At 36.4% G+C, this 13,817-nt stretch overlaps 1 non-coding gene across 1 annotated transcript; it reads right to left on the reverse strand.

The window, feature by feature from the left end:
- Positions 1 to 539: 539 nt before the first annotated feature.
- Positions 540 to 701, reverse strand: LOC149418313 (U1 spliceosomal RNA). Its single transcript, XR_016303060.1, has one exon. It is a non-coding gene; the product is annotated as a U1 spliceosomal RNA (small nuclear RNA).
- Between the last annotated feature and the right edge of the window lie 13,116 nt (positions 702 to 13,817).

The following is a 13,817-nucleotide window of genomic DNA, read 5'->3' on the forward strand; positions in this document are numbered from 1 at the left end:
TGTGACTAATCTCCAAAATACCTGGTTGTCCTGGTTCCAAAATACTCTAGTATTTTATACCGGGACTAAATATTTTTAATAGGTACTTTCACCTGGTATTTTTGATCGATATTTTTAGTAGGTATTTTTGATGGGTATTTTCGACGGTTATTCCTGATGGGTATTTGTTTATTTGTTATGATGATATTTTGCGACCGGAAAAATGTGGAGAATGAATTTTTCGACATGGAATTCCATAGCTACCTCCCCCCCATGGATTTAGAAAATTATCGTGGGGTATCACGTATGAATTTTTGGTTGTGGTCAAAATTTTTTCAGTGAGTGAAGAGTGAAGTTCTGTTTTTTTGTGGGGAATTATGTTGTACAGACCGTTATTTCACTGTACCTGTCCTGTACTCATTGTACCTAGTAACGAAAAGTACTCATAGGGCCCACCTCTAATACTCACAGGATCCACCGTTAGTACCCAGTGTAAGTATCAAGACGAGTTAGTCCGATTCCTCGCCTCTAGCCTCTAGATATCGTTCAAGCGATTCATGACGGGACAGCGCGTACGCAGTCCCGACTACCAAAAATTACGCGCCCGAGTTATCCGCATTAGGGATAATCGCAAGGGTCAGCCGAACCGGAGTGCAATGGAACAGCCTCGCCCTGGGGGTACCGCCTTAGTGATCACGGTGTCCCCTACGCCAGGTAAGTATGCTGTAACTGTCCCCTACTTGTCAATATATAGAGCGGCGGGAAGCATCCTTACGCGAGCTTCGTGCGAAAGTGCTGACATCTCTACACAGTCAAACTAACCAATGGTCTACCTCGCTGTTCAAACCTAGCTAATAATAATGATTATTGGGTAAGGGCGCTTTACAACTTAATTCATTAAAACTAAAACTCATCATTTAGACTTATTAAAAATACAAATTCCGTCTGTGATACCATTAGGAATAGTGTCTTTTATTAGGAATTTGTGTTCAGATAAATATGTGTGATACCATTAGGAATTTTTGTTCATACAAAACATTTAATTTTTTAATTTTTTAGTTAGGTTTCTAATAAAGTTGGGTAATTTCAGAAGTTGACACTGGAAGAGACAAGATGGGCCGAGAATGAGCGAAAAGGTGCAAGAAGAGACTAGAAGAGACAAGATCAGATTAGAAGTGTAGGTAAGAAATGATAAGATTCAAGAAGAGTCAAGGAGAGCCAAGAAGGGGTGAGAAAATAAATAAGCATCCGAGGCGTAAAGAAGAACCAAAAAGAACCAAGAAGAGACAAGTAGAACCATGAAGAATGAAGAAGAGCTACGAAGAGACAAGAAGAGTCAATAAGAATCAAGAAGCGCCAAGAAGAGAAACGAAGAGCCATGAAGAATTAAGAAGAGACACGAAGAGACAGGAAGAACCAAGAAGAAACAAGAGGAGGCACGAAGGTTCATTGGAGGGAGCCCATCATTGGAGGGGACCTACCCTTTCCCGACGGCTGTGTGAGGAAACTGATTGTTTAACCTCCTTAGCCGCACACGTCAGGACTCTAATTTTGTAAAAAGAAGCTACATTTATTTTAAAATGAATCTAGATCCTCCAATGTCCCTGCATGCATGATTGTTAGTACGAAATAATGTATGCATACTTACATTAATAGTAACACAAAATAAGAACACATATGAAATGTGTTCGCCTGGTGGTTTGGCATCTAAAATTAAATAATAAATAAGGAGCACAAATTTTATAAGTGGAAGTATGATTGAAACATAAAAATATACAAGCCGCGTATCGAGGGCAGTTTACCCCACTATCACGGGGCGGTCCCGGCAAGAATGAGCGTGGCAAGCGGCCTGGCCACAACGATCCCAAGCACCCGCGTCCCTTAGCCAGTTTTCCGAGAGTACCCTCGAAGAAATGTAAATGGGGGGAGGGGGGGGGAGATACTCCCAAAGACCCTAGGGAATGAAGTGAGCCTCAGGTCACCGGAGGCAGGACGGAAGGGGACCGGGCTCGCGCAAACATTCCCCAGGCCCGCTCATGATGCCGGGGGAGGCACCCGTGGTTCGTGGGACAGCCGCCCCGGATTAATGTCACCTTACTGGATGCAGGAACAGGGTCTATCCGCCCCCGTGGTGGGGAAATGAACAATACAGTACGATAGAGTTCAGTTCGACAACCTATTCATAAACCAATTTGTTAGTAACAAATAAAAAGGCAAATAACAAACGTAGAAAATAAGTTGTGATCAACAACAAATTGACCGTTCATAATAGAAAAAAAAAAGAAGGGAAAAAAAAGATTAACATAGTATTAAAGAGCTAAAACACAAAAAGAAACAGTATTATCATTATCAACGAGATCCTAATAAATAAATAAGGCCCAAATTCAAAAGTAAAAGGAAGAATGTGCATTAAAAAAAAAACAGTGTAAAGAATTGGCAAAAACGGTGTAAAAAGCCAGTATACACAATAAATGAATAAGAAATAATAAAACAAACAAATAAAATAATAAATGCATTGCGATCATGCCATAAGACAAAGAAAGTAAAACCAATGAGTATATAAAAATAAAAATAAAACATAAAGCAATCGCGCATAAACAATATTAAATTTGTTATAAGAGGAGTAACCGTGGAGTGACAGGAACAATACGCTTGGCACCTGAAACAAAGATGATTTTAATCTAAATCAGCAACTCTAAGCACAGGCCATCTCTCTACCCAGGACTTTACAAACTTTTTGAAGCATTCAAAATTTTCTCTGTTCAACACGAGATCGGCATTCCATGCCGGTCTTGTAATCCCTCTCAAGCCATCCAACATTTCCTCTCGGGCATCCTTCATCAACTCGCAGTGCCACAGAATGTGCTCGGCTGTCTGGTTAGTGTCACCACATGAACAGTTCGGATGAGGAGACAAGGCGAGACTATGTAGCCGCCCCCTGAGCTCCCCATGACCGGACACCAATTGCGTCATATAGTGATCCAGTTTTATGTGCGCCCCTTCCATTCTGCTTTTAACTGAAGGGAAGAAAGAGAAAGTCAATCTACCCTTCATCGACCTATCCCATCGCTCTTGCCATACACTCAGCGTTCTATCTCGCATGGCTTTCAATAAGCCAGGAAGGGACACCGCTCCACCGGGTGTCAGTTCGACTCCCAGGTGGACAGCGGCCTTACCTCTTGTCAATGCCTTTTTTGTCAAAACTTCCCTTATTTCCAAGTCAATCGGCAGTGTACCAGCCAGAACCGGTAATGCATCATTAGCCACAGTCCTATATGCGCCCGAAAGAGCCAACAGGGGAGTCCGTTGGCCCCGCTTGAGGGCCAAGTGGATCAATGCATTATCCAGCCGGTGCTCTCACACAGAAGCTGCATACGAGACATGCGTCACGTAAACACCCCTATATATGAGGCGAAGTGCCGGAGTCCGCAATCCCCACTCAGCCGTTGAGAGCCTTCTCAATTTCAAGAATAGGGCCTGGGCCCTGCTAGAAACGCTCTTGACGTGCGCTAGGAACGAAGAAGATCTATCTAAAGTGACGCCTAAATACCTGGTGCTTTCAACGAAACGAATAGTGGAGCCTCCCATTCTGATGGTAGGGTTTCTGGCACGACTGAGCATACCCTTCATCAAGAGTCCCACGGTCTTATGGGGAGCGAAGTTCAGCCTGTTTCTCTTACCCCATTCAAGAATTTCACGCAGACCCTCTTCTGCTTTACTCTCCACTTCCTTTCTGCTGTCCCCTGAGACCAAAAGAAACTTATCATCTGCGTAGTCGACCGATATGCATCCTTCAGGCAAGGGTAACCTAGAGGAGTCGTCAAAAAGGATGTTCCACAGGTCAGGCCCGAGGACTGACCCTTGTGGACAGCCCATGTTAACGTCACGTATGATGAAAAAATCACCATACATCACAATAAACTTTCTGTTACGTAAATAATCACTAATAATATTGAACAGTAAAGGCGGGCAATTACGACTTTTCAACTTAGTTAAAATCATCGGCCACCACGCATGATCGAAGGCACCCGAGATGTCCAAAAATATTCCAATTACATACTTCTTGGTACAAACCCTCACCCATTCAAGCGCATACTTAATGGCGTGCTCAGTGGACTTACCGGGGATGAACCCAAATTGGCGGCCGCAGGGTGGAGACAGGGTGAGACGGAGCCTATGTTTGATGATTTTTTCCAGTATTTTACCTAAGATTGGAAGTAAAGTGATGGGTCTGTAGGCTCCGATATCTGTTCTCGGCTTGTTATTCCCCTTTGGTATAATCCGGAGCACGCCTTTCTTCCATTCTGTAGGGAATACTCCTCTACGCAAGCACGTTTCCAAAACTTTCCAAAGCTCCTCTTTAGCGTGGATCCAAACATTCTTCGCTATTATGCCGTTCAATCTGTCAAATCCCGGTGCCTTCTTCGGACCCAAACCCTTAATTATGATTTCAACCTCTGCTCGACTTAATGGTGGTACGCCGTCCCCCTGGGCGAGGTCTCTAGGTGGAAGCCGTGACAGGTTTCTTACCTGTTGATTGAGGGAGCCCATCACTTTCCTAACGCGTAACCGTAAGAAGGACCAGCAAGAACCATGAAGAGCCTATAAGAGGGAGAAGATGTAAGAAGATTCAAGGCGAGCCAATAGGAGTTAAGAAGAGCCAAGAAGAGTCGAGAAGTGCCAAAAAGAGCCAAGAACAGGAAAGAAGAAGAAAGCAAAAAACAACACTAAATCAAAACCTTTCTTCCCGCCCATCCTAATTTCCAATTTAGGTTTTATCATGTATACAGGACGATTGAACTCCAACCTCCTTCCTATCCTCAGAGCATGTGTTCCTAACCTACACCGGGACAGGAGTGCTCCTGACTGGGGTGATACATAGAAAATATTAATATTGTTGCAGAGAGATTGCAAAATTTCAGCTGAGGATATTTGGAGATATAATTTTTAATAATTTATTTATTTTTATTTTTGGGGACTTAGGAGACCTGTGTTGTGAATGTGAATTATTATTAATCATGTCTATTAATTTTTATTATTTACATATTTTCTAAAAATTTGTCTCATTCTAAAAATATTTTTAGTAGTTGATATGATGATTTTTTTTGTTTATTTAATTTTGAAAACAATAGTAAAAATGCATCAAAGAAATTTTTTAACTTGAACTTAGCCCTTGGTTTAAGATGGTTCAGGAAATGAACATATTATACAAAATATGTTTTGAATATATAACCAAAAATGGTTACTAAAACGTTATAATAACCCCATGAAAGAAATTGAATTTAAATCAGAATGCACCTTTATTTGCCTTTTTAAACATTATACTACCTAATTTTAGAAATATTGTATGTCATGTATGTAATGCATAACTTCAATCTACAGCATTCGCTTTTACAGCAGCTCTTTTATGTGTCCTTAAATATCTTTAATTTCTATAATATATATATTTATTTTCTACGTTTTATATTTTTCCCCGTCTATATTATGTATTTAAGAATTGGTTACCTGTTAAAATGATTTGAATGTATCATATAAATTACTTAATTCATCTACAAATCCATGTGATGTTATCACGGGGTACTCCGGTAACCCCAGTAAGGATTTCGTGCAGTTATTTATTATTTTGTTTTAGTCGCGAATATTCTAAACGAAACTTCAAATTAACACAGCAAATTTACAATTTCTCGAAATTTGTTTTTATATTTGTTTCTATCTAGGTACCTTTATACCTAAAGATTATTTCAATGATTCAATTTAACTTCCTTAAAATGCTACAAATATAATAACATGTTCCAGAGAGTACATAAAAAATAATTTTGATGGACAAAACATAACTATGGTAAAAGAGATTTGTTTCCGGGAGAGGAACCTTTGTTGCTCCATCCAGAACATAATGCATAAAAAATTAGAAAACACATATTAAAAAAAAATATTTACCGCATACCAGTGTTTTAGGATTTTTTTTCAGTATTCATACCTTAATTTAAAAATAATATTTTTCTTAGTGCTACTAATCTTAAACGTTCATGAAAAAATTATAAAAAAATATATAAAATAAAACCAAAATTTTATTTAATACACCTATAAATCACTAAACGAACACAATTTCCGTGCTTCAGATTTTTTTTCAGTACCTTGACCTTCATTTCAGGAATCCAATTTGGTTTTTATTAATGCTTCATTTATCTAGGACTGTAAAAATTTTCATGAAAAATACCAACAGTTTTCTCATAAAGTATCAACTATTGACAATTTATTTTTTTAAATTGTTGTTATAGTAATCCCGGGTTACGAATAGCCTGACAATATCTGAAAATGTCGTACTACGACCTCAGTAAGCCGAAACCTAGCCAAACTTGGCTAGACTTAGCCAGCCGAAAAGTTCAATTCCTCGGCTGGCTAAGAACTCCTTCTATTGAACTCCTACCATTGAAATTCTACTATTGAACTAGAGCTGAGAAAGGAGCTAGAGCTTTTAAACCAAGCTAATAACTCCATTGCCATTCTATCAAAGTCACAGTATGTATGAGACGATGCATGAAGGTGAATGAGGGAAGGAGTGTGTGCCAAGACCCAGATATTAGGCGGTCCATCCTCTCTGCCTATCCCTCCCTGCGGGGAATCGGCTTGATGGTTCGTTAGTTTGACTATTTCCCTATGTATTTAAGACTTGAGAAACATGATACCCAAATTAACTTTGTTTTCTTGGCTACATTTATCTTCTTCTACTTTCGTCCGGGCTCGTCCATTTTTAATCCAAAAGAGGTCATTATCCTGCAGCAGTCGATACAGTCCAAATATCCCGAATCTTAGCTCCTTTGTTCCAGATGTAACACAAAAATAAAGCCCTGCGATTGGGACAAGCACAGACACGTGCGTTTGTTACGTGTTGTGTGTAGTGAAGGTATAATAATGTAGGTAGAGAGGTAGTAACAGTAACTCTATTATTCGCTTTGCTCCCTTTCCCCTGAGGAAAACAACTCACACGAAGACAGAAGACATTAGAGCGGGAGATGAATCTTGGGACAACCCGCTGCTAATACAAATAGGTGACGGAGGAAAAAAAGATCTGGTGCAGAAAGGCATTGGCTGCTCGTGCGGGGGCAACCTCGGGTTTCAAGAAATATTACATTGGTTCGATAGCTCTTGGAAATATCTGGGGTAGCAAATTTCTTGTTTGCGAAAGGAAATGGGACTGCGTGAGGATACCACCTGAATAATAAAAAGTACTGTATTGTTCCCTGTGAAGCACGAAAAACTCCACGTCGAATTGCTTTACTTTGCAAGCAATGCGGTTTTGATCTTGAAACTTGTTTTTGAACTCTTCGGTTCCTGGTGACAAAAATTAATTAAATATAGTTTATTATTATAACGACAGCGCTCATATTATCCTAGGCAAAAAAGTTTACCGTCATGTTACGTAACGAAAAATGGTTCAATAATAACTCAACACAATAACGAATCAACACACCTTTAAAAAGTTATATGAATAATAATAATAATATGTCATTTATATAGCGCAATTGAGTGTCATTTCACTTCAATTGCGCTTTACTATAATAAACTTAAAAACGGTATTTTAGTATTAGTGGTCATGTTCTTAAAATTTTTGTTCCTACAGTGTGCCTTACCCAATACAGATCTAATATTATAACACTAAATATACTGTTTATACAAAGTGATGACAAAACTTAGAATAACAATAATAGCAGGACAGGACGAAACAAGAATATAAAAACTAAAAACATGATACAAAACAGGAGGCAGTTTGTGCTCAGAAATGAGAATCTTCTAATCGGACATTTTAAAAGGTACAATAAGGAGGCAACCGAAACCAAACAATTACTGTAAGTTTTAGAATATGGCTTATTATAAAATATCGAAAAGAAGTTTATTTACTGTTTTTATTGGTAGGATTTTTTAAATAATTTTGTTTTTAAAGCCCGTATGAATTCAGCCAAATTCTGGAGATTAGTAAGAGCTGACAGAAGTAATGAAGTAATTAAAAGCGATGAAAAACCTAACCTATCCAATTTAACCAAGTTTTTGTTTAATCACTTTAAAGGTGGGTTTACTGTTATTTTGATGAGTTATCTGGTACCCGGAGAAATAATGCAAATTAGGTAAATGTACGAATTGAGACAAATTAATAAAGGGTGTTTAGGGGATGAAAAATAACTTTATTGGCGTGGAATGAACACAGGGAAACTGGCAAGTATTTACGCATTTACAGATATTATGTGCTGTGAAATGGATTACATTTGTGAGATAAACTGTCCAAGAATTAAGAAAACAGATTAAAAGCAGTTCCAAATAAGCTATACGAAAATGTAATAATATTTTATCATATGTGCATATTATGTATATTAGTTCAGAAATAAGGGTTTTAAAGTTATTTCGGATTCGGACTGGTTTCAGAACATATTATTTTTTTTTCTTATTTAAAATGTGACGTCTTAGTATGATAATTTTAATATTTCACAGTTATAAAAATTATGATAATTAAATCATAATTTTATTTTAACTGTCCTGATCATAGTACGGAGGTATTGAAACCGGTAGACAGTAAAATTTATCAATAAAGTGACCTAACACCAAGTATTTTCGTTTTTAATTTATTTAAAAATATTTGCATTGACTTAGAAATAATACAGAGTTAAACCTGTGCAAATTTCATAACGCCGTAACTCACGGTTCGAGAGATTTCGCAGCTTCAGCCAAACATAATTACCGAAAATAAAATGTTAAAAGGAGCTCCTCATAATAATGTGATCCAGACCAAGTTTTTTACAACGAGCAGAAATTTAATTCCATAATGTTAATAATATTTAGATGATAAGCCCTCTAACCCAAATGTGTCGACTGTATACTAAGATTGAGTGTGCTGAAGTAGATATTTTCGTCGATAATCTATTCAGATTCAAAAAAAAAATGTTCTGCTGCTGCTAAATAATATGTTTAGATAATTATATAATGTATCACTGTAACTCTCGTGTCTCTTGTCTCTCCTAGTATTATTTGTCATTTTACTTAGCTTATGTTTTTTATCCGACTTTATGTCCGAGTTAAATCTTCCCCACAGGAAAAACTAAACCCTTTCACACACTTTTCCACAAACGATCATCTAGTCAATCCACATTATGCAAGTCCATTATATAAGCATAATAAATACAAGAACAACACATCAACTCACCAGAGATCAAATGGGAAAATAATTCACCGACTCCAGATATTGTCATATCAGAGGGTTCGGCTCGGTAGAAGTCCTAACTGGAGCTATATATCCTACTGATCCCTCAATATAAATATTTAAAAATCTTTCGTAATCCTACATGTATTTAAAATGACTGATTTTTGCAATTTTATATATAAATTCTTTGACAGATCTAATACGCCTAAATTTTGAATGAGAGAGCTAGGTATAATGCCAGTAGCCGAAATAACAAATGGTAATATTTTTACAGTCTGAGAATGCAAAATTCTTTTAATCTCATTTCCTAAATCTGTGTATTTTCTTATTTTTTCAGTAACACATTTTCGAATATTACATTTATATTATTATTTGTTTGGTTTTTTAATTGTACGTAACCTGTATTTAATTAAATTTTTACCTTTATGTTAAAGTATGTATTTGTTATTCAATTGTAAATTTTTGTCTGTAAATTAACTGAGGTTTTTGTAACTGGATAGTTCTCACGTAAGTGAAAACATCTGTAAAACCCAGTATAAATAAATGAGCTCTGTCCACATCAGATTTCCAAGAATCGTTCTTTCAATATCAACTAGTTAATAAAATAGTAATTTAGTGAAGTCAAGTGCCACCTTTGGTCCGTGGTCCGAAGTATGATTCACCCCGAGCTGGCCGCGCGCCAAGAGGAGATGAACGGGGCTCACGAGTGTGTGAAATGATTTTTTTTGTTTCTACAACAAGTGCAAGCAGATTTAAATAATTATTCTCATCACTGTGGGTACTTGTGATAGGTGGGCCTTGTTGTAAATTACAGGCTTTATTACCGTTTCATACTTAGATACTATATTTATTTGATATTTCGGTGCATTGAGTATTTCAAATAGGATCAAACATACACGGATCATGAATAACTTTATAATATTTTAATTTATTTATTGTTATCAAATTTAATTTGTAGAACTCCATTTTAAATTCAAATTAAATCCTAACATTCAGTCTACTTTCAACCTTCCTATGACAAGGCTTGCCTCACTCCATACATCCGTTGACGGCCGGCATAGTCCAGTGGTAACGCATTGGACTGCCATTCCGAAGGTCGCGGGTTCGAACCCGGCGTGCGCAAATAAATTTTATTTGATTAATTTGTGTTATTTCACAATTAATTAATTAAAATAATATATAGTATATTTGCGGCACGTTCCAGAGTGGAAGATACTACCAGTATCGCCTTGGTGTAAGACCACCATTCAGAATTGAAACGTTGCTCCAAATGGGTTTAGCCGTGTTTAGTGACTAGATCTGAATAGCCAGGTACTTCCCCACCTTCCTCTTTCCCTTCCCCACTTACCTTCAGCCTCACAACATCCCCCAATTGGGGATGCCATAGTCTCACTGGCTCCAGACGGGAGCAGTTGGGACTCTTGTGAGGTATTCACTATAAAAAATAAAAATAAAAATACATCAGTCTAGGTATCAGCCAAAGATATTAGAAGAACGAGATATGCTATGTTGTCCGTCGGACCGTAGGCGGAGTACTACCTAATTAGGGTACTTTGAACGGTATCGGGACGTGTACGCACAGAAATCTGTTCTATGTATTAGTGCGGATACCTTAGCGCAAGCGAAGGTTTGCAGTAGTATTGGTGAACAAAACCGGCGACACTCGGCCAAACAATTCCACACAGTATGAACTGCTCATAGCACATCTCGTTCTTCTAATATCTTTGGTATCAGCACTCCATTATGGACAGCTAGCTTCGCTTTTTTGAACATTTTTTTTTTGCTATCGCCAACCGCGTTCAGTCCTTAATTAATGAAGTTTCCTGCATTAGCCCTTTATAGAATAAAATGTATTTAAATGAGGCTCAGTAGATAGGTGGGTACCCAAGTATTCATAATATTCAGAAAAATACATTATTTTTTAAATAATTTTTAACTATCACATTTTGTTTTTTATGTTCTTGCTTTATATCAAGTCGATTATTTTATCTTCATGAAAAACCGGCAGTAAACTGCTATCGGTGTACTGAATACGATTGCACACGCGCACTATTATAATCGGTCGGCTGGTTTGCAGAGTAAATTGCATTCTTCATTTGGTCGAAGGCGATTACATTTTATTCGTAAAACATTTCATTTTGTTCGAGAGAAAGCAGCAATACAAACAACGCAACGCCACAAAACATGATATACTTCCACCCATCGATATATAATAACAATAGATTAGCCCTTTCATACCAAATCTCAATATAATATAACACCACATATGAGTAACTTCATAATATAACTCCCCATCGAACTCGACTCCAATCTTTCATATAATTTTGAAATTTGCAAATTAAAACAAAATTAATATATATTTACATTCACCTTCCCTTTCTCCATAATTGCGAGCGTGGCATAGAAAACGAAATTTGAAAAAAAAAATCCCCATCGTATTCGGATGCTTTGCTTCGAAAGCTTAGATATAAATGCAAGTTCCCTAAGTTATCGCTCAAATTCCTTGTTTATATTTGTTCATTTTATCGGCCTGCCTGGAAGCCTTCGCGCCACTGCTAAAAGCGTACTCGAAAACAGCAAAGATCGGTCATTTTGTGGCAAAAGTTTTGATGGTAATTTGTTGCGTGTAGTTTTATTGCTAAAAAAATATAAGTAATTTATCAACTGTAACTTTAATCGTCGCCGCGAAGCTATCCATAAGGTTTTTTAAATCCATTTAGCTGAAATCCGCGATACCCTCTATTCGTATTTAAAAAATGATTTTCACAAAGCTAGCGTTGGGACAAACTTGCTGGAAGCCAAATTTGCTCCGTACCAACAAAAGGTAAACAAATATACTTCTTTCGATCTTTACACTGCGAGATAATGCATTTACTTTTTGATAATTGTTTTCTTAAACCAATATTTTTTGGTTTCGGTGTTAATTTGAAGGTTCACACGTCCTGTCTAGATAATATTTGGTCGATGTTCCTAACACGATCATAGCATATATAAAATGTTGAATTTTTTTTTTCACTTTTAACTTTCAAGAAAAACGTTTTCGCATAGAAGAACATTGGTTTGATAAGATACTGAGCGCAGTGGTTTTCAGTAATGTATTTTTTTAATTAACTCTTACGTAATATATGGATTTGACCTATAAACACAAGATTCTCTTCGAAAATATAAAAGAATTTCTTTATATTTAACCTATTTCTTGAGATCCAATCATCTAAACGTCCACTAGGAGAATTTATGAATACTTACGGAGCCAACATTAACTTGATGTATTGGTTATGCATAGGTGTTAGACCTTGACGAATGTCATATATCAATTTGTAAGTAAAAACATTCAAATGGAACAGGATGTTTTCATTCAAGAAGTGAGTTACGATATTTAAAGAGTGATGAGATGTATATTGACAGACAATGAATGACAAAGTCAATTTATTACCATTACGTAAAGTTAGTTATCAACAGAGATGTGCAAAATGGGTACCCAAAACCATTTGAAATGCAAAATGGAAATGGGTCAAATTTTTTTCCATTTGAAATGCAAAATGGTTTTTAGAAAAGCATTTCAAATGCAAAATGCAAAATACCTATTTTCAAAATTCATTGAAAATGCAAAATGGTTTCTCACGTCAAACAATCAAAATAATTATAGAATTTTTAAACAATTTTGTCATTTAATAATGGACATCAATGTAGAACAAACATATTACATGATGGTAAATCCAAAAACACCACGACTACGGATTATGAAACCACAAAAAAAATGCGCGGGACTAATGTTGCCAACGTAAAAACATAGAAACTGCTTTCTAACATTTAATATTACAGCGTCATGGACCCATGTTCAGTTTTTGAATCAGTATTTTTTGTAATGATATCACTCAATTGCCAGGGACTTGACAAATGTAAATTATCTCTCATAGCGAGGTTGAGGACCGACTGATATTTGGGGCTTATGAAAAAAAGATGAGTGGAGACAGTAGGAAGAATGTTGCAAAAAATCATTTAAAATGGAAAATGCATTGAGAAAAGGATTTAGAATGCAAAATGCAAAATGGAAAATACCCATTTTGCATTTTGCATTTCCATTTGAAATGGATTTATTTGAAATAAAGCACATCTCTGGTTATCAACAAGTTGTAAACTAATACCATATTGAAGATACGGTACAAATTGTAATACAATTTTGAAAAATTAAGAAAATGAAAATGAAAAGGAATTATTTGGTAAATTGTAATCTATTTAAATAAAAATGTAAGTGTTCGTTCGTTCAAAATGTAAGTGTTCGTTCGTTCAAAATGTAAGTGTTCGTTCGTTCAAAATGTAAGTGTTCGTTTGTTCAAAATGTAAGTGTTCCTTTGTTCAAAATGTAAGTGTTCGTTCGTTCAAAATGTAAGTGTTCGTTCGTTCAAAATGTAAGTGTTCGTTCGTTCAAAATGTAAGTGTTCGTTCGTTCAAAATGTAAGTGTTCGTTCTTTAATCTCCTCAAGTTCTTTACCGATTGCTTTGAAATGTTGACAAAACTTTGCATTAGAATACGCGAGATTTATTTACCTGTATTATGTAGATGTCAGCTCCAGGTGACATATATATGGAAGAGGTTTAAAGCTATTAAAAATAGAATTATAAGGGCCTAATAAACAATTATTCAAGT

Source organism: Hesperophylax consimilis, chromosome 13 (assembly GCF_061612785.1).
Source record: "Hesperophylax consimilis isolate HC1 chromosome 13, BYU_Hcon_1.0, whole genome shotgun sequence".
Taxonomy (NCBI): domain Eukaryota; kingdom Metazoa; phylum Arthropoda; class Insecta; order Trichoptera; family Limnephilidae; genus Hesperophylax; species Hesperophylax consimilis.